Source organism: Bombina bombina, chromosome 8 (genome assembly GCF_027579735.1).
Source record: "Bombina bombina isolate aBomBom1 chromosome 8, aBomBom1.pri, whole genome shotgun sequence".
Lineage (NCBI taxonomy): Eukaryota > Metazoa > Chordata > Amphibia > Anura > Bombinatoridae > Bombina > Bombina bombina.
Genome location: NC_069506.1, coordinates 346,912,145 through 346,931,875, shown reverse-complemented (window position 1 = coordinate 346,931,875; position 19,731 = coordinate 346,912,145).

The following is a 19,731-nucleotide window of genomic DNA, read 5'->3' as shown; positions in this document are numbered from 1 at the left end:
TCGCTTGGCAGATGAGTAAACGGATGCCCGCAAACTGGACACTGCTACCACTAAGCCCCCTGCCAGAGTGGAGTACCGACCCACAGTCACCCCAGCAGCTACCAGTTACCAACCCCCGGCGCACCGCTCTACCACACGGCCTCCATCCACAAACTATCCTCAGAGAGCCCGGTTCAATTCACGGGGCTTCTCACAACCTATTTGGTGCTTTGGATGTAAGCAACTAGGGCACAAAAGACCAGAGTGTCCCCTAAACGCAGCGAACCAAGCATAGTCCTGGAGAAGACCCGCCGGCGGAATCCCACGTAACCCTCAGCCTGCGGCCCACTACGTAGAGGAGCAAGAATGCTGGGGCATCCTACATGAAGCAGACCCCGTGCAAACTGCCCACCGGAATAACCGTCAACTGGTTAAAGTGAATGGGAAGGAGGTCAGTGGTCTACGGGATACTGGTGCTACCATGACCTTGCTTCAAAAGAACTTGGTGTCTGAGAAACAGCACACTGGAGACACTGTGGCTGTGAGGGTAGCAGGGGGCGCTGTGTTCCGCCTACCTGTTGCCCAGGTACATTTGGATTGGGGAGTGGGCGCTAGACCTGTGAATGTGGGAGTCATGAAGGACTTACCTGCTGATGTTCTCCTTGGAAATAACTTGGCCCCCCTTGTTTCTGCCTACGCTCCTATGGGTCCCGCCGATGTTAACCCTGTGACTACCCGTGCCCAGATCCGTGCAGCAGAGACTGACCCACCTGCTGCTAAGCCCCAGGACGCTGAGCTCAGTAAATCTCTATCCGCCATTGATACGTGGAAGTCCTGTTACAATGCGCTGATGAAGGAGAAGAGTCAAGTAGAGGATGAAATGGTCACGTTAAACAATCACGTAACAGTGCTAGCGGGAGAGAAGAGGAGCTCAGAGGAAAAAGCGGGTTTAGAACGGGAATCTCTGCTAGACAAGCTGCACCGACAGACTGCAGAAAACACCAGCTTGAGAGTGGAACATGAAACATTAAAGACAAACTTAGTGACACTGGAGGAGAAGCTGACGCTGGCTCATAGTGAGGGATTGTGGATACCTATAAAGAGCAGGTACAAAAAACTCGTAAAGAAGCTGATGAGATTTTGAAGGACTGTTTAGCCCTGGTCTGGGCACTGAAGAAGTTGAACCCTTATTTATACGAACAGGAATTCTCTCTCATAACGGGAATGGAGATGGATTGTCCCGGCAAACTGACATGCCTACCACCTCCTAGTCCGGTCATCCCCAAGTTGACCCGCCAAAGGGTCAAGCCGGGTCTGCCGGAGTGTCCCACCAGGAGGGAGCCGTGTGACAGACCTCTCTGTCAGTACTTGAAGGGTTAACTCTGTTCAGTTTTGAGAAACTATTTTCTGAGACAGGTTTCCTAGCATATTGTGTATTGTAATTAAGTTTATGTGATAAGCATTCACATTGTTTAATCACCTCCAGAGTCAGACTTCTAGGTGATAAGAAGGACTCCATTGTTTTCTTGTGTTTAAATTGTTTATCTGCTTAAGTAATGTAATTCTATTGTATCATGAAAAAGGGTGTCTTCCCTCTAATGTACAATACTGCCAACCCCCCATCTGGTCTCAAACCTGCATAAATACTGGGCATATAGCCCTCAATAAAGTGCATTCTGTTTTTACCTTCAATATGGAGCCTGGTCTCATGTTTGAGGGGAGAATTAGCTGGGTTGTGTGTTGCTGATCCCATATTCAGGACATCTTTCATCTGGTATTAACCCTTGATATCTGGTGATACCATAACAAGATTATTTTGTCTCTGTCTCATTTGTAGTGTTTGTCTTTGTCACAGTCTCATCCTGTGTACCTCAGTTTCTTTATAAGTGTCTCACTTGTAGTGTTTGTCTTTGTCACAGTCTCATCCTGTGTACCTCAGTTTCTTTATTAGTGTCTCATTTGTAGTGTTTGTCTTTGTCACAGTCTCATGCTGTGTACCTCAGTTTCTTTATTAGTGTCTCACTTGTAGTGTTTGTCTTTGTCACAGTCTCATGCTGTGTACCTCAGTTTCTTTATTAGTGTCTCATTTGTAGTGTTTGTCTTTGTCACAGTCTCATCCTGTGTACCTCAGTTTCTTTATAAGTGTCTCACTTGTAGTGTTTGTCTTTGTCACAGTCTCATCCTGTGTACCTCAGTTTCTTTATTAGTGTCTCATTTGTAGTGTTTGTCTTTGTCACAGTCTCATGCTGTGTACCTCAGTTTCTTTATTAGTGTCTCACTTGTAGTGTTTGTCTTTGTCACAGTCTCATGCTGTGTACCTCAGTTTCTTTATTAGTGTCTCATTTGTAGTGTTTGTCTTTGTCACAGTCTCATCCTGTGTACCTCAGTTTCTTTATTAGTGTCTCACTTGTAGTGTTTGTCTTTGTCACAGTCTCATCCTGTGTACCTCAGTTTCTTTATTAGTGTCTCATTTATAGTGTTTGTCGTTGTCACAGTCTCATCCTGTGTACCTCAGTTTCTTTATTAGTGTCTCATTTGTAGTGTTTGTCTTTGTCACAGTCTCATCCTGTGTACCTCAGTTTCTTTATTAGTGTCTCATTTGTAGTGTTTGTCTTTGTCACAGTCTCATCCTGTGTACCTCAGTTTCTTTATTAGTGTCTCATTTGTGGTGTTTGTCTTTGTCACAGTCTCATCCTGTGTACCTCAGTTTCTCTATTAGTGTCTCATTTGTGGTGTTTGTCTTTGTCACAGTCTCATCCTGTGTACCTGTTTCTTTATTAGTGTCTCATTTGTAGTGTTTGTCTTTGTCACAGTCTCATCCTGTGCACCTCAGTTTCTTTATTAGTGTCTCATTTGTAGTGTTTGTCTTTGTCACAGACATCCTGTGTACCTCAGTTTCTTTATTAGTGTCTCATTTGTAGTGTTTGTCTTTGTCACAGTCTCATCCTGTGTACCTCAGTTTCTTTATTAGTGTCTCATTTGTAGTGTTTGTCTTTATCACAGTCTCATCCTGTGTACCTCAGTTTCTTTATTAGTGTCTCACTTGTAGTGTTTGTCTTTGTCACAGTCTCATGCTGTGTACCTCAGTTTCTTTATTAGTGTCTCACTTGTAGTGTTTGTCTTTGTCACAGTCTCATCCTGTGTACCTCAGTTTCTTTATTAGTGTCTCATTTGTAGTGTTTGTCTTTGTCACAGTCTCATGCTGTGTACCTCAGTTTCTTTATTAGTGTCTCATTTGTAGTGTTTGTCTTTGTCACAGTCTCATGCTGTGTACTTAAGTTTCTTTATTAGTGTCTCATTTGTAGTGTTTGTCTTTGTCAGTCTCATCCTGTGTACCTCAGTTTCTTTATTAGTGTCTCATTTGTAGTGTTTGTCTTTGTCACAGTCTCATGCTGTGTACCTCAGTTTCTTTATTAGTGTCTCATTTGTAGTGTTTGTCTTTGTCACAGTCTCATCCTGTGTACCTCAGTTTCTTTATTAGTGTCTCATTTGTAGTGTTTGTCTTTGTCAGTCTCATCCTGTGTACCTCAGTTTCTTTATTAGTGTCTCATTTGTAGTGTTTGTCTTTGTCACAGTCTCATGCTGTGTACCTCAGTTTCTTTATTAGTGTCTCATTTGTAGTGTTTGTCTTTGTCAGTCTCATCCTGTGTACCTCAGTTTCTCTATTAGTGTCTCATTTGTAGTGTTTGTCTTTGTCACAGTCTCATTCTGTGTACCTCAGTTTTCTTATTAGTGTCTCATTTGTAGTGTTTGTCTTTGTCACAGTCTCATCCTGTGTACCTCAGTTTCTTTATTAGTGTCTCATTTGTAGTGTTTGTCTTTGTCACAGTCTCATCCTGTGTACCTCAGTTTCTTTATTAGTGTCTCACTTGTGGTGTTTGTCTTTGTCACAGTCTCATGCTGTGTACCTCAGTTTCTTTATTAGTGTCTCATTTGTAGTGTTTGTCTTTGTCAAAGTCTCATCCTGTGTACCTCAGTTTCTTTATTAGTGTTTTATTTGTAGTGTTTGTCTTTGTCACAGTCTCATCCTGTGTACCTCAGTTTCTTTATTAGTGTCTCATTTGTAGTGTTTGTCTTTGTCACAGTCTCATGCTGTGTACCTCAGTTTCTCTATTAGTGTCTCATTTGTAGTGTTTGTCTTTGTCACAGTCTCATCCTGTGTACCTCAGTTTCTTTATTAATGTCTCATTTGTAGTGTTTGTCTTTGTTACAGTCTCATGCTGTGTACCTCAGTTTCTTTATTAGTGTCTCATTTGTGGTGTTTGTCTTTGTCACAGTCTCATCCTGTGTACCTCAGTTTCTTTATTAGTGTCTCATTTGTAGTGTTTGTCTTTGTCACAGTCTCATGCTGTGTACCTCAGTTTCTTTATTAGTGTCTCACTTGTAGTGTTTGTCTTTGTCACAGTCTCATCCTGTGTACCTGTTTCTTTATTAGTGTCTCATTTGTAGTGTTTGTCTTTGTCACAGTCTCATCCTGTGTACCTCAGTTTCTTTATTAGTGTCTCACTTGTAGTGTTTGTCTTTTTCACAGTCTCATGCTGTGTACCTCAGTTTCTTTATTAGTGTCTCATTTGTAGTGTTTGTCTTTGTCACAGTCTCATCCTGTGTACCTCAGTTTCTTTATTAGTGTCTCACTTGTAGTGTTTGTCTTTGTCACAGTCTCATCCTGTGTACCTCAGTTTCTTTATTAGTGTCTCATTTGTAGTGTTTGTCTTTGTCACAGTCTCATGCTGTGTACCTCAGTTTCTTTATTAGTGTCTCACTTGTAGTGTTTGTCTTTGTCACAGTCTCATGCTGTGTACCTCAGTTTCTTTATTAGTGTCTCATTTGTAGTGTTTGTCTTTGTCACAGTCTCATCCTGTGTACCTCAGTTTCTTTATAAGTGTCTCACTTGTAGTGTTTGTCTTTGTCACAGTCTCATCCTGTGTACCTCAGTTTCTTTATTAGTGTCTCATTTGTAGTGTTTGTCTTTGTCACAGTCTCATGCTGTGTACCTCAGTTTCTTTATTAGTGTCTCACTTGTAGTGTTTGTCTTTGTCACAGTCTCATGCTGTGTACCTCAGTTTCTTTATTAGTGTCTCATTTGTAGTGTTTGTCTTTGTCACAGTCTCATCCTGTGTACCTCAGTTTCTTTATTAGTGTCTCACTTGTAGTGTTTGTCTTTGTCACAGTCTCATCCTGTGTACCTCAGTTTCTTTATTAGTGTCTCATTTATAGTGTTTGTCGTTGTCACAGTCTCATCCTGTGTACCTCAGTTTCTTTATTAGTGTCTCATTTGTAGTGTTTGTCTTTGTCACAGTCTCATCCTGTGTACCTCAGTTTCTTTATTAGTGTCTCATTTGTAGTGTTTGTCTTTGTCACAGTCTCATCCTGTGTACCTCAGTTTCTTTATTAGTGTCTCATTTGTGGTGTTTGTCTTTGTCACAGTCTCATCCTGTGTACCTCAGTTTCTCTATTAGTGTCTCATTTGTGGTGTTTGTCTTTGTCACAGTCTCATCCTGTGTACCTGTTTCTTTATTAGTGTCTCATTTGTAGTGTTTGTCTTTGTCACAGTCTCATCCTGTGCACCTCAGTTTCTTTATTAGTGTCTCATTTGTAGTGTTTGTCTTTGTCACAGACATCCTGTGTACCTCAGTTTCTTTATTAGTGTCTCATTTGTAGTGTTTGTCTTTGTCACAGTCTCATCCTGTGTACCTCAGTTTCTTTATTAGTGTCTCATTTGTAGTGTTTGTCTTTATCACAGTCTCATCCTGTGTACCTCAGTTTCTTTATTAGTGTCTCACTTGTAGTGTTTGTCTTTGTCACAGTCTCATGCTGTGTACCTCAGTTTCTTTATTAGTGTCTCACTTGTAGTGTTTGTCTTTGTCACAGTCTCATCCTGTGTACCTCAGTTTCTTTATTAGTGTCTCATTTGTAGTGTTTGTCTTTGTCACAGTCTCATGCTGTGTACCTCAGTTTCTTTATTAGTGTCTCATTTGTAGTGTTTGTCTTTGTCACAGTCTCATGCTGTGTACTTAAGTTTCTTTATTAGTGTCTCATTTGTAGTGTTTGTCTTTGTCAGTCTCATCCTGTGTACCTCAGTTTCTTTATTAGTGTCTCATTTGTAGTGTTTGTCTTTGTCACAGTCTCATGCTGTGTACCTCAGTTTCTTTATTAGTGTCTCATTTGTAGTGTTTGTCTTTGTCACAGTCTCATCCTGTGTACCTCAGTTTCTTTATTAGTGTCTCATTTGTAGTGTTTGTCTTTGTCAGTCTCATCCTGTGTACCTCAGTTTCTTTATTAGTGTCTCATTTGTAGTGTTTGTCTTTGTCACAGTCTCATGCTGTGTACCTCAGTTTCTTTATTAGTGTCTCATTTGTAGTGTTTGTCTTTGTCAGTCTCATCCTGTGTACCTCAGTTTCTCTATTAGTGTCTCATTTGTAGTGTTTGTCTTTGTCACAGTCTCATTCTGTGTACCTCAGTTTTCTTATTAGTGTCTCATTTGTAGTGTTTGTCTTTGTCACAGTCTCATCCTGTGTACCTCAGTTTCTTTATTAGTGTCTCATTTGTAGTGTTTGTCTTTGTCACAGTCTCATCCTGTGTACCTCAGTTTCTTTATTAGTGTCTCACTTGTGGTGTTTGTCTTTGTCACAGTCTCATGCTGTGTACCTCAGTTTCTTTATTAGTGTCTCATTTGTAGTGTTTGTCTTTGTCAAAGTCTCATCCTGTGTACCTCAGTTTCTTTATTAGTGTTTTATTTGTAGTGTTTGTCTTTGTCACAGTCTCATCCTGTGTACCTCAGTTTCTTTATTAGTGTCTCATTTGTAGTGTTTGTCTTTGTCACAGTCTCATGCTGTGTACCTCAGTTTCTCTATTAGTGTCTCATTTGTAGTGTTTGTCTTTGTCACAGTCTCATCCTGTGTACCTCAGTTTCTTTATTAATGTCTCATTTGTAGTGTTTGTCTTTGTTACAGTCTCATGCTGTGTACCTCAGTTTCTTTATTAGTGTCTCATTTGTGGTGTTTGTCTTTGTCACAGTCTCATCCTGTGTACCTCAGTTTCTTTATTAGTGTCTCATTTGTAGTGTTTGTCTTTGTCACAGTCTCATGCTGTGTACCTCAGTTTCTTTATTAGTGTCTCACTTGTAGTGTTTGTCTTTGTCACAGTCTCATCCTGTGTACCTGTTTCTTTATTAGTGTCTCATTTGTAGTGTTTGTCTTTGTCACAGTCTCATCCTGTGTACCTCAGTTTCTTTATTAGTGTCTCACTTGTAGTGTTTGTCTTTTTCACAGTCTCATGCTGTGTACCTCAGTTTCTTTATTAGTGTCTCATTTGTAGTGTTTGTCTTTGTCACAGTCTCATCCTGTGTACCTCAGTTTCTTTATTAGTGTCTCACTTGTAGTGTTTGTCTTTGTCACAGTCTCATGCTGTGTACCTCAGTTTCTTTATTAGTGTCTCACTTGTAGTGTTTGTCTTTGTCACAGTCTCATCCTGTGTACCCCAGTTTCTCTATTAGTGTCTCATTTGTAGTGTTTGTCTTTGTCACAGTTTCATCCTGTGTACCCCAGTTTCTCTATTAGTGTCTCATTTGTAGTGTTTGTCTTTTTCACAGTCTCATCCTGTGTACCTCAGTTTCTTTATTAGTGTCTCATTTGTAGTGTTTGTCTTTGTGAGTCTCATCCTGTGTACCTCAGTTTCTTTATAAGTGTCTCACTTGTAGTGTTTGTCTTTGTCACAGTCTCATCCTGTGTACCCCAGTTTCTCTATTAGTGTCTCATTTGTAGTATTTGTCTTTGTCACAGTCTCATGCTGTGTACCTTAGTTTCTTTATTAGTGTCTCACTTGTAGTGTTTGTCTTTGTCACAGTCTCATGCTGTGTACCTCAGTTTCTTTATTAATGTCTCATTTGTAGTGTTTGTCTTTGTCACAGTCTCATGCTGTGTACCTCAGTTTCTTTATTAGTGTCTCGCTTGTAGTGTTTGTCTTTGTCACAGTCTCATCCTGTGTACCTCAGTTTCTTTATTAGTGTCTCACTTGTAGTGTTTGTCTTTGTCACAGTCTCATGCTGTGTACCTCAGTTTCTTTATTAGTGTCTCATTTGTAGTGTTTGTCTTTGTCACAGTCTCATGCTGTGTACCTCAGTTTCTTTATTAGTGTCTCACTTGTAGTGTTTGTCTTTGTCACAGTCTCATGCTGTGTACCTGTTTCTTTATTAGTGTCTCATTTGTAGTGTTTGTCTTTGTCACAGTCTCATCCTGTGTACCTCAGTTTCTTTATTAGTGTTTTATTTGTAGTGTTTGTCTTTGTCACAGTCTCATCCTGTGTACCTCAGTTTCTTTATTAGTGTCTCATTTGTAGTGTTTGTCTTTGTCACAGTCTCATGCTGTGTACCTGTTTCTTTATTAGTGTCTCATTTGTAGTGTTTGTCTTTGTCACAGTCTCATGCTGTGTACCTCAGTTTCTTTATTAGTGTCTCATTTGTAGTGTTTGTCTTTGTCACAGTCTCATCCTGTGTACCTCAGTTTCTTTATTAGTGTCTCACTTGTAGTGTTCGTCTTTGTCACAGTCTCATGCTGTGTACCTCAGTTTCTTTATTAGTGTCTCACTTGTAGTGTTTGTCTTTGTCACAGTCTCATGCTGTGTACCTCAGTTTCTTTATTAGTGTCTCATTTGTAGTGTTTGTCTTTGTCAGTCTCATGCTGTGTACCTCAGTTTCTCTATTAGTGTCTCATTTATAGTGTTTGTCTTTGTCACAGTCTCATCCTGTGTACCTCAGTTTCTTTATTAGTGTCTCATTTGTAGTATTTGTCTTTGTCACAGTCTCATGCTGTGTACCTTAGTTTCTTTATTAGTGTCTCACTTGTAGTGTTTGTCTTTGTCACAGTCTCATGCTGTGTACCTCAGTTTCTTTATTAATGTCTCATTTGTAGTGTTTGTCTTTGTCACAGTCTCATGCTGTGTACCTCAGTTTCTTTATTAGTGTCTCGCTTGTAGTGTTTGTCTTTGTCACAGTCTCATCCTGTGTACCTCAGTTTCTTTATTAGTGTCTCACTTGTAGTGTTTGTCTTTGTCACAGTCTCATGCTGTGTACCTCAGTTTCTTTATTAGTGTCTCATTTGTAGTGTTTGTCTTTGTCACAGTCTCATGCTGTGTACCTCAGTTTCTTTATTAGTGTCTCACTTGTAGTGTTTGTCTTTGTCACAGTCTCATGCTGTGTACCTGTTTCTTTATTAGTGTCTCATTTGTAGTGTTTGTCTTTGTCACAGTCTCATCCTGTGTACCTCAGTTTCTTTATTAGTGTTTTATTTGTAGTGTTTGTCTTTGTCACAGTCTCATCCTGTGTACCTCAGTTTCTTTATTAGTGTCTCATTTGTAGTGTTTGTCTTTGTCACAGTCTCATGCTGTGTACCTGTTTCTTTATTAGTGTCTCATTTGTAGTGTTTGTCTTTGTCACAGTCTCATGCTGTGTACCTCAGTTTCTTTATTAGTGTCTCATTTGTAGTGTTTGTCTTTGTCACAGTCTCATCCTGTGTACCTCAGTTTCTTTATTAGTGTCTCACTTGTAGTGTTCGTCTTTGTCACAGTCTCATGCTGTGTACCTCAGTTTCTTTATTAGTGTCTCACTTGTAGTGTTTGTCTTTGTCACAGTCTCATGCTGTGTACCTCAGTTTCTTTATTAGTGTCTCACTTGTAGTGTTCGTCTTTGTCACAGTCTCATGCTGTGTACCTCAGTTTCTTTATTAGTGTCTCACTTGTAGTGTTTGTCTTTGTCACAGTCTCATCCTTTGTACCTGTTTCTTTATTAGTGTCTCATTTGTAGTGTTTGTCTTTGTCACAGTCTCATCCTGTGTACCTCAGTTTCTTTATTAGTGTCTCACTTGTAGTGTTCGTCTTTGTCACAGTCTCATGCTGTGTACCTCAGTTTCTTTATTAGTGTCTCACTTGTAGTGTTTGTCTTTGTCACAGTCTCATGCTGTGTACCTCAGTTTCTCTATTAGTGTCTAATTTATAGTGTTTGTCTTTGTCACAGTCTCATCCTGTGTACCTCAGTTTCTTTATTAGTGTCTCATTTGTAGTGTTTGTCTTTGTCACAGTCTCATCCTGTGTACCTCAGTTTCTTTATTAGTGTCTCATTTGTAGTGTTTGTCTTTGTCACAGTCTCATGCTGTGTACCTCAGTTTCTCTATTAGTGTCTCATTTGTGGTGTTTGTCTTTGTCACAGTCTCATGCTGTGTACCTCAGTTTCTTTATTAGTGTCTCATTTGTAGTGTTTGTCTTGGCACAGTCTCATGCTGTGTACCTCAGTTTCTTTATTAGTGTCTCACTTGTAGTGTTTGTCTTTGTCACAGTCTCATGCTGTGTACCTGTTTCTTTATTAGTGTCTCATTTGTAGTGTTTGTCTTTGTCACAGTCTCATGCTGTGTACCTCAGTTTCTTTATTAGTGTCTCATTTGTAGTGTTTGTCTTTGTCACAGTCTCATGCTGTGTACCTGTTTCTTTATTAGTGTCTCATTTGTAGTGTTTGTCTTTGTCACAGTCTCATGCTGTGTACCTCAGTTTCTTTATAAGTGTCTCACTTGTAGTGTTTGTCTTTGTCACAGTCTCATCCTGTGTACCTCAGTTTCTTTATTAGTGTCTCACTTGTAGTGTTTGTCTTTGTCACAGTCTCATGCTGTGTACCTCAGTTTCTTTATTAGTGTCTCACTTGTAGTGTTTGTCTTTGTCACAGTCTCATGCTGTGTACCTCAGTTTCTTTATTAGTGTCTCATTTGTAGTGTTTGTCTTTGTCACAGTCTCATGCTGTGTACCTCAGTTTCTCTATTAGTGTCTCATTTGTAGTTTTTGTCTTTGTCACAGTCTCATCCTGTGTACCTCAGTTTCTTTATTAGTGTCTCATTTTGTATACCTCATTCCCAGTGTCTCTCACTCTCTCATTGCCAGTATCTCTTTCTACCTTAAAGGGACACGAAACCCAAATTTTTTATTTCATGATTTAGAAAGAGCATGCAATTTAAAAAAAAAACTTTCCAATGTACTTCTATTGTCTAATTTGCTTCATTCTCTTGATATCCTTTTCTGAAAAGCATATCTAGATAGGCTCAGTAGCTGCTGATTGTTGGCTGCACATAGATGCCTTATGTGATTGGCTCACCCATGTGCATTGCTATTTCTTAAACAAAGGATAGCTAAAGAATGAAGCTAACTAGATAGAAGTAAATTGGAATGTTGTTTAAAATTGTATTCTCTACCTGAATCATGAAAAAAAAAATCTTTGAGTTTAGCGTCCCTTTAATATTTTTCTCAGTGTTTCTTTCTCTGGGTCACTTTGACTCATTCCAAGAGTCTCTTTCTGCCTCAGTGTATTTCTCGTTGTCTCACTCAGTCTCATTCTCTATCTACCTGTCTCTTTTTTCAGTTTCTCAGTCTCATTTCTAGTGTCTCTGCCTGTATCTCTGGATAACAGTGCATCTGCCTCAGTCTCTTTATCTAGCTCAGTATCTTTTTTTCAGTCTCAAGTCTCATTTCTAGTGTCTCTGCCTGTCTCTCTGGCTCATAGTGCATCTACCTCAGTCTCTTTTTTTCAGTTTCTCAGTCTCATTTCTAGTGTCTCTTTCTGCCTGTCTCTCGGTCTCACTTGTAGTGTTTGTCTTTGTCACAGTCTCATGCTGTGTACCTCAGTATCTTTATTAGTGTCTCATTTGTAGTGTTTGTCTTTGTCACAGTCTCATCCTGTGTACCTCAGTATCTTTATTAGTGTCTCACTTGTAGTGTTTGTCTTTGTCACAGTCTCATCCTGTGTACCTCAGTTTCTTTATTAGTGTCTCATTTGTAGTGTTTGTCTTTGTGAGTCTCATCCTGTGTACCTCAGTTTCTTTATTAGTGTCTCATTTGTAGTGTTTGTCTTTGTCACAGTCTCATGCAGTGTACCTCAGTTTCTTTATTAGTGTCTCATTTGTAGTGTTTGTCTTTGTCAGTCTCATCCTGTGTACCTCAGTTTCTTTATTAGTGTCTCACTTGTAGTGTTTGTCTTTGTCACAGTCTCATGCTGTGTACCTCAGTTTCTCTATTAGTGTCTCATTTATAGTGTTTGTCTTTGTCACAGTCTCATCCTGTGTACCTCAGTTTCTTTATTAGTGTCTCATTTGTAGTGTTTGTCTTTGTCACAGTCTCATCCTGTGTACCTCAGTTTCTTTATTAGTGTCTCATTTGTAGTGTTTGTCTTTGTCACAGTCTCATGCTGTGTACCTCAGTTTCTTTATTAGTGTCTCATTTGTAGTGTTTGTCTTTGTCACAGTCTCATGCTGTGTACCTCAGTTTCTTTATTAGTGTCTCACTTGTAGTGTTTGTCTTTGTCACAGTCTCATGCTGTGTACCTGTTTCTTTATTAGTGTCTCATTTGTAGTGTTTGTCTTTGTCACAGTCTCATGCTGTGTACCCGTTTCTTTATTAGTGTCTCATTTGTAGTGTTTGTCTTTGTCACAGTCTCATGCTGTGTACCTCAGTTTCTCTATTAGTGTCTCATTTGTAGTGTTTGTCTTTGTCACAGTCTCATCCTGTGTACCTCAGTTTCTTTATTAGTGTCTCATTTGTAGTGTTTGTCTTTGTCACAGTCTCATCCTGTGTACCTCAGTTTCTTTATTAGTGTCTCATTTGTAGTGTTTGTCTTTGTCACAGTCTCATGCTGTGTACCTCAGTTTCTCTATTAGTGTCTCATTTGTTGTGTTTGTCTTTGTCACAGTCTCATCCTGTGTACCTCAGTTTCTTTATTAGTGTCTCATTTGTAGTGTTTGTCTTTGTCACAGTCTCATCCTGTGTACCTCAGTTTCTTTATTAGTGTCTCATTTGTAGTGTTTGTCTTTGTCACAGTCTCATCCTGTGTACCTCAGTTTCTCTATTAGTGTCTCATTTGTAGTGTTTGTCTTTGTCACAGTCTCATCCTGTGTACCTCAGTATCTTTATTAGTGTCTCATTTGTAGTGTTTGTCTTTGTGAGTCTCATCCTGTGTACGTCAGTTTCTTTATTATTGTCTCATTTGTAGTGTTTGTCTTTGTGAGTCTCATCCTGTGTACCTGTTTCTTTATTAGTGTCTCATTTGTAGTGTTTGTCTTTGTCACAGTCTCATGCTGTGTACCTCAGTTTCTTTATTAGTGTCTCATTTGTAGTGTTTGTCTTTGTCACAGTCTCATGCTGTGTACCTCAGTTTCTTTATTAGTGTCTCACTTGTAGTGTTTGTCTTTGTCACAGTCTCATGCTGTGTACCTGTTTCTTTATTAGTGTCTCATTTGTAGTGTTTGTCTTTGTCACAGTCTCATGCTGTGTACCTGTTTCTTTATTAGTGTCTCATTTGTAGTGTTTGTCTTTGTCACAGTCTCATGCTGTGTACCTCAGTTTCTTTATAAGTGTCTCACTTGTAGTGTTTGTCTTTGTCACAGTCTCATCCTGTGTACCTCAGTTTCTTTATTAGTGTCTCACTTGTAGTGTTTGTCTTTGTCACAGTCTCATGCTGTGTACCTCAGTTTCTTTATTAGTGTCTCACTTGTAGTGTTTGTCTTTGTCACAGTCTCATGCTGTGTACCTCAGTTTCTTTATTAGTGTCTCATTTGTAGTGTTTGTCTTTGTCACAGTCTCATGCTGTGTACCTCAGTTTCTCTATTAGTGTCTCATTTGTAGTGTTTGTCTTTGTCACAGTCTCATCCTGTGTACCTCAGTTTATTTATTAGTGTCTCATTTGTAGTGTTTGTCTTTGTCACAGTCTCATCCTGTGTACCTCAGTTTCTTTATTAGTGTCTCATTTGTAGTGTTTGTCTTTGTCACAGTCTCATGCTGTGTACCTCAGTGGCGTCACTAGGGTTGGTGTCACCCGGTGCGGTAAGTCATATTGTCACCCCCCCCCCCAGAAAGCAGACACACACAAAAACACAGGCAAACACACATACAAACACTCAGACACACTTAAAAACATACTCAGATGCACACACAAACACTCGGAAACACACTCAGACACACACACAAAAACACACACACAAAAACACTGAGCCATACAAAAACGCAGACACACACATACAAAATATGTAAACTGCACTGCATTAATTATGAAGTTCATGCCTAGAGCTGCTCCCTGGCTCAGCAGAACATCAAATGAAAGATAAACAGAGCACTCTAAAATAAATCACTGAAGAAAAGGTTTAGGCACGCAAACTATGAAAATTCTGCTCTCTGACTCTGTTCCAAGTCTGTCAGTGCACAGCCCTGGTCAGCATGTCACTGAGCAGTGAGCACAGATAGGCAAGCAGGTTTAGGCTAGCAGCGCAACTTTGCAAGCCCCACGGCACACCCACAACATTCATAGTGAAATTGGGCAGGGGAGGAGCAAAGTACAAACAAGCAAAAGCAGCCGGGAAAACTATTTGTTGAAATTGCAGCACTGGCTCAAGGGGCAAAAAAATTGTGTGTCTACAACTTCCCCAGTCCCACTAATGTTCACAAATGCCAGCCTCTAATAAAATAATCTATGCATCTCAACATTGTATTTCTTTGAATTTCAATAAAATGTAAAAAAAAAAAAAAAAAAAAAAAATTTTTTTTTTTTGGTGTCACCCCCTGGAGGGTGTCACCCAGGTGCGGCCCGCACCCCCCGCACCCCCCTAGTGACGCCACTGGTGTACCTCAGTTTCTCTATTAGTGTCTCATTTGTGGTGTTTGTCTTTGTCACAGTCTCATCCTGTGTACCTCATTTTCTTTATTAGTGTCTCATTTGTAGTGTTTGTCTTTGTCACAGTCTCATCCTGTGTACCTCAGTATCTTTATTAGTGTCTCATTTGTAGTGTTTGTCTTTGTCACAGTCTCATCCTGTGTACCTCAGTTTCTTTATTAGTGTCTCATTTGTAGTGTTTGTCTTTGTCACAGTCTCATGCTGTGTACCTCAGTTTCTTTATTAGTGTCTCACTTGTAGTGTTTGTCTGTGTCACAGACTCATCCTGTGTACCTCAGTTTCTTTATTAGTGTCTCATTTGTAGTGTTTGTCTTTGTCACAGTCTCATGCTGTGTACCTCAGTTTCTTTATTAGTGTCTCATTTGTAGTGTTTGTCTTTGTGAGTCTCATCCTGTGTACCTCAGTTTCTTTATTATTGTCTCATTTGTAGTGTTTGTCTTTGTGAGTCTCATCCTGTGTACCTCAGTATCTTTATTAGTGTCTCATTTGTAGTGTTTGTCTTTGTCACAGTCTCATCCTGTGTACCTCAGTTTCTTTATTAGTGTCTCACTTGTAGTGTTTGTCTTTGTCACAGTCTCATCCTGTGTACCTCAGTTTCTTTATTAGTGTCTCACTTGTAGTGTTTGTCTTTGTCACAGTCTCATGCTGTGTACCTCAGTTTCTTTATTAGTGTCTCACTTGTAGTGTTTGTCTTTGTCACAGTCTCATCCTGTGTACCTCAGTTTCTTTATTAGTGTCTCACTTGTAGTGTTTGTCTTTGTCACAGTCTCATCCTGTGTACCTCAGTTTCTTTATTAGTGTCTCATTTGTAGTGTTTGTCTTTGTCACAGTCTCATCCTGTGTACCTCAGTTTCTTTATTAGTGTCTCATTTGTAGTGTTTGTCTTTGTCACAGTCTCATCCTGTGTACCTCAGTATCTTTATTAGTGTCTCATTTGTAGTGTTTGTCTTTGTGAGTCTCATCCTGTGTACCTCAGTTTCTTTATTATTGTCTCATTTGTAGTGTTTGTCTTTGTGAGTCTCATCCTTTGTACCTGTTTCTTTATTAGTGTCTCATTTGTAGTGTTTGTCTTTGTCACAGTCTCATGCTGTGTACCTCAGTTTCTTTATTAGTGTCTCATTTGTAGTGTTTGTCTTTGTCACAGTCTCATGCTGTGTACCTCAGTTTCTTTATTAGTGTCTCACTTGTAGTGTTTGTCTTTGTCACAGTCTCATGCTGTGTACCTGTTTCTTTATTAGTGTCTCATTTGTAGTGTTTGTCTTTGTCACAGTCTCATGCTGTGTACCTGTTTCTTTATTAGTGTCTCATTTGTAGTGTTTGTCTTTGTCACAGTCTCATGCTGTGTACCTCAGTTTCTTTATAAGTGTCTCACTTGTAGTGTTTGTCTTTGTCACAGACTCATCCTGTGTACCTCAGTTTCTTTATTAGTGTCTCATTTGTAGTGTTTGTCTTTGTGAGTCTCATCCTGTGTACCTCAGTTTCTTTATTATTGTCTCATTTGTAGTGTTTGTCTTTGTCACAGTCTCATGCTGTGTACCTCAGTTTCTTTATAAGTGTCTCACTTGTAGTGTTTGTCTTTGTCACAGACTCATCCTGTGTACCTCAGTTTCTTTATTAGTGTCTCATTTGTAGTGTTTGTCTTTGTGAGTCTCATCCTGTGTACCTCAGTATCTTTATTAGTGTCTCATTTGTAGTGTTTGTCTTTGTCACAGTCTCATGCTGTGTACCTGTTTCTTTATTAGTGTCTCATTTGTAGTGTTTGTCTTTGTCACAGTCTCATCCTGTGTACCTCAGTTTCTTTATTAGTGTCTCACTTGTAGTGTTTGTCTTTGTCACAGTCTCATCCTGTGTACCTCAGTTTCTTTATTAGTGTCTCACTTGTAGTGTTTGTCTTTGTCACAGTCTCATGCTGTGTACCTGTTTCTTTATTAGTGTCTCACTTGTAGTGTTTGTCTTTGTCACAGTCTCATGCTGTGTACCTCAGTTTCTTTATTAGTGTCTCATTTGTAGTGTTTGTCTTTGTCACAGTCTCATGCTGTGTACCTCAGTTTCTCTATTAGTGTCTCATTTGTAGTGTTTGTCTTTGTCACAGTCTCATCCTGTGTACCTCAGTTTCTTTATTAGTGTCTCATTTGTAGTGTTTGTCTTTGTCACAGTCTCATCCTGTGTACCTCAGTTTCTTTATTAGTGTCTCATTTGTAGTGTTTGTCTTTGTCACAGTCTCATGCTGTGTACCTCAGTTTCTCTATTAGTGTCTCATTTGTGGTGTTTGTCATTGTCACAGTCTCATCCTGTGTACCTCATTTTCTTTATTAGTGTCTCATTTGTAGTGTTTGTCTTTGTCACAGTCTCATCCTGTGTACCTCAGTATCTTTATTAGTGTCTCATTTGTAGTGTTTGTCTTTGTCACAGTCTCATCATGTGTACCTCAGTTTCTTTATTAGTGTCTCATTTGTAGTGTTTGTCTTTGTCACAGTCTCATGCTGTGTACCTCAGTTTCTTTATTAGTGTCTCACTTGTAGTGTTTGTCTTTGTCACAGACTCATCCTGTGTACCTCAGTTTCTTTATTAGTGTCTCATTTGTAGTGTTTGTCTTTGTGAGTCTCATCCTGTGTACCTCAGTATCTTTATTAGTGTCTCATTTGTAGTGTTTGTCTTTGTGAGTCTCATCCTGTGTACCTCAGTTTCTTTATTAGTGTCTCACTTGTAGTGTTTGTCTTTGTCACAGACTCATCCTGTGTACCTCAGTTTCTTTATTAGTGTCTCATTTGTAGTGTTTGTCTTTGTGAGTCTCATGCTGTGTACCTCAGTTTCTCTATTAGTGTCTCATTTGTAGTGTTTGTCTTTGTCACAGTCTCATCCTGTGTACCTCAGTTTCTTTATTAGTGTCTCACTTGTAGTCTTTGTCACAGTCTCATCCTGTGTACCTCAGTTTCTTTATTAGTGTCTCACTTGTAGTGTTTGTCTTTGTCACAGTCTCATGCTGTGTACCTCAGTTTCTTTATTAGTGTCTCACTTGTAGTGTTTGTCTTTGTCACAGTCTCATGCTGTGTACCTCAGTTTCTTTATTAGTGTCTCGCTTGTAGTGTTTGTCTTTGTCACAGTCTCATGCTGTGTACCTCAGTTTCTTTATTAGTGTCTCACTTGTAGTGTTTGTCTTTGTCACAGTCTCATGCTGTGTACCTCAGTTTCTTTATAAGTGTCTCACTTGTAGTGTTTGTCTTTGTCACAGTCTCATGCTGTGTACCTCAGTTTCTTTATTAGTGTCTCACTTGTAGTGTTTGTCTTTGTCACAGTCTCATCCTGTGTACCTCAGTTTCTTTATTAGTGTCTCACTTGTAGTGTTTGTCTTTGTCAGAGTCTCATGCTGTGTACCTCAGTTTCTTTATTAGTGTCTCACTTGTAGTGTTTGTCTTTGTCACAGTCTCATGCTGTGTACCTTAGTTTCTTTATTAGTGTCTCACTTGTAGTGTTTGTCTTTGTCACAGTCTCATGCTGTGTACCTCAGTTTCTTTATTAGTGTCTCACTTGTAGTGTTTGTCTTTGTCACAGACATCCTGTGTACCTCAGTTTCTTTATTAGTGTCTCATTTGTAGTGTTTGTCTTTGTCACAGTCTCATCCTGTGTACCTCAGTTTCTTTATTAGTGTTTTATTTGTAGTGTTTGTCTTTGTCACAGTCTCATCCTGTGTACCTCAGTATCTTTATTAGTGTCTCATTTGTAGTGTTTGTCTTTGTCACAGTCTCATCATGTGTACCTCAGTTTCTTTATTAGTGTCTCACTTGTAGTGTTTGTCTTTGTCACAGTCTCATGCTGTGTACCTCAGTTTCTTTATTAGTGTCTCACTTGTAGTGTTTGTCTTTGTCACAGTCTCATGCTGTGTACCTCAGTTTCTTTATTAGTGTCTCATTTGTAGTGTTTGTCTTTGTCACAGTCTCATGCTGTGTACCTCAGTTTCTTTATTAGTGTCTCATTTGTAGTGTTTGTCTGTGTCACAGTCTCATGCTGTGTACCTCAGTTTCTTTATTAGTGTCTCACTTGTAGTGTTTGTCTTTGTCACAGTCTCATCCTGTGTACCTCAGTTTCTTTATTAGTGTCTCACTTGTAGTGTTTGTCTTTGTCACAGTCTCATGCTGTGTACCTCAGTTTCTTTATTAGTGTCTCGCTTGTAGTGTTTGTCTTTGTCACAGTCTCATGCTGTGTACCTCAGTTTCTTTATTAGTGTCTCACTTGTAGTGTTTGTCTTTGTCACAGTCTCATGCTGTGTACCTCAGTTTCTTTATAAGTGTCTCACTTGTAGTGTTTGTCTTTGTCACAGTCTCATGCTGTGTACCTCAGTTTCTTTATTAGTGTCTCACTTGTAGTGTTTGTCTTTGTCACAGTCTCATCCTGTGTACCTCAGTTTCTTTATTAGTGTCTCACTTGTAGTGTTTGTCTTTGTCAGAGTCTCATGCTGTGTACCTCAGTTTCTTTATTAGTGTCTCACTTGTAGTGTTTGTCTTTGTCACAGTCTCATGCTGTGTACCTCAGTTTCTTTATTAGTGTATCCCATAGCATCATTTTCATTATATGCATTTATACCTCATTCCCAGTGTCTCTCACTCTCTCATTGCCAGTATCTCTTTCTACCTTAAAGGGACACGAAACCCAAATTTTTTATTTCATGATTTAGAAAGAGCATGCAATTTAAAAAAAAAACTTTCCAATGTACTTCTATTGTCTAATTTGCTTCATTCTCTTGATATCCTTTTCTGAAAAGCATATCTAGATAGGCTCAGTAGCTGCTGATTGTTGGCTGCACATAGATGCCTTATGTGATTGGCTCACCCATGTGCATTGCTATTTCTTAAACAAAGGATAGCTAAAGAATGAAGCTAACTAGATAGAAGTAAATTGGAATGTTGTTTAAAATTGTATTCTCTACCTGAATCATGAAAAAAAAAATCTTTGAGTTTAGCGTCCCTTTAATATTTTTCTCAGTGTTTCTTTCTCTGGGTCACTTTGACTCATTCCAAGAGTCTCTTTCTGCCTCAGTGTATTTCTCGTTGTCTCACTCAGTC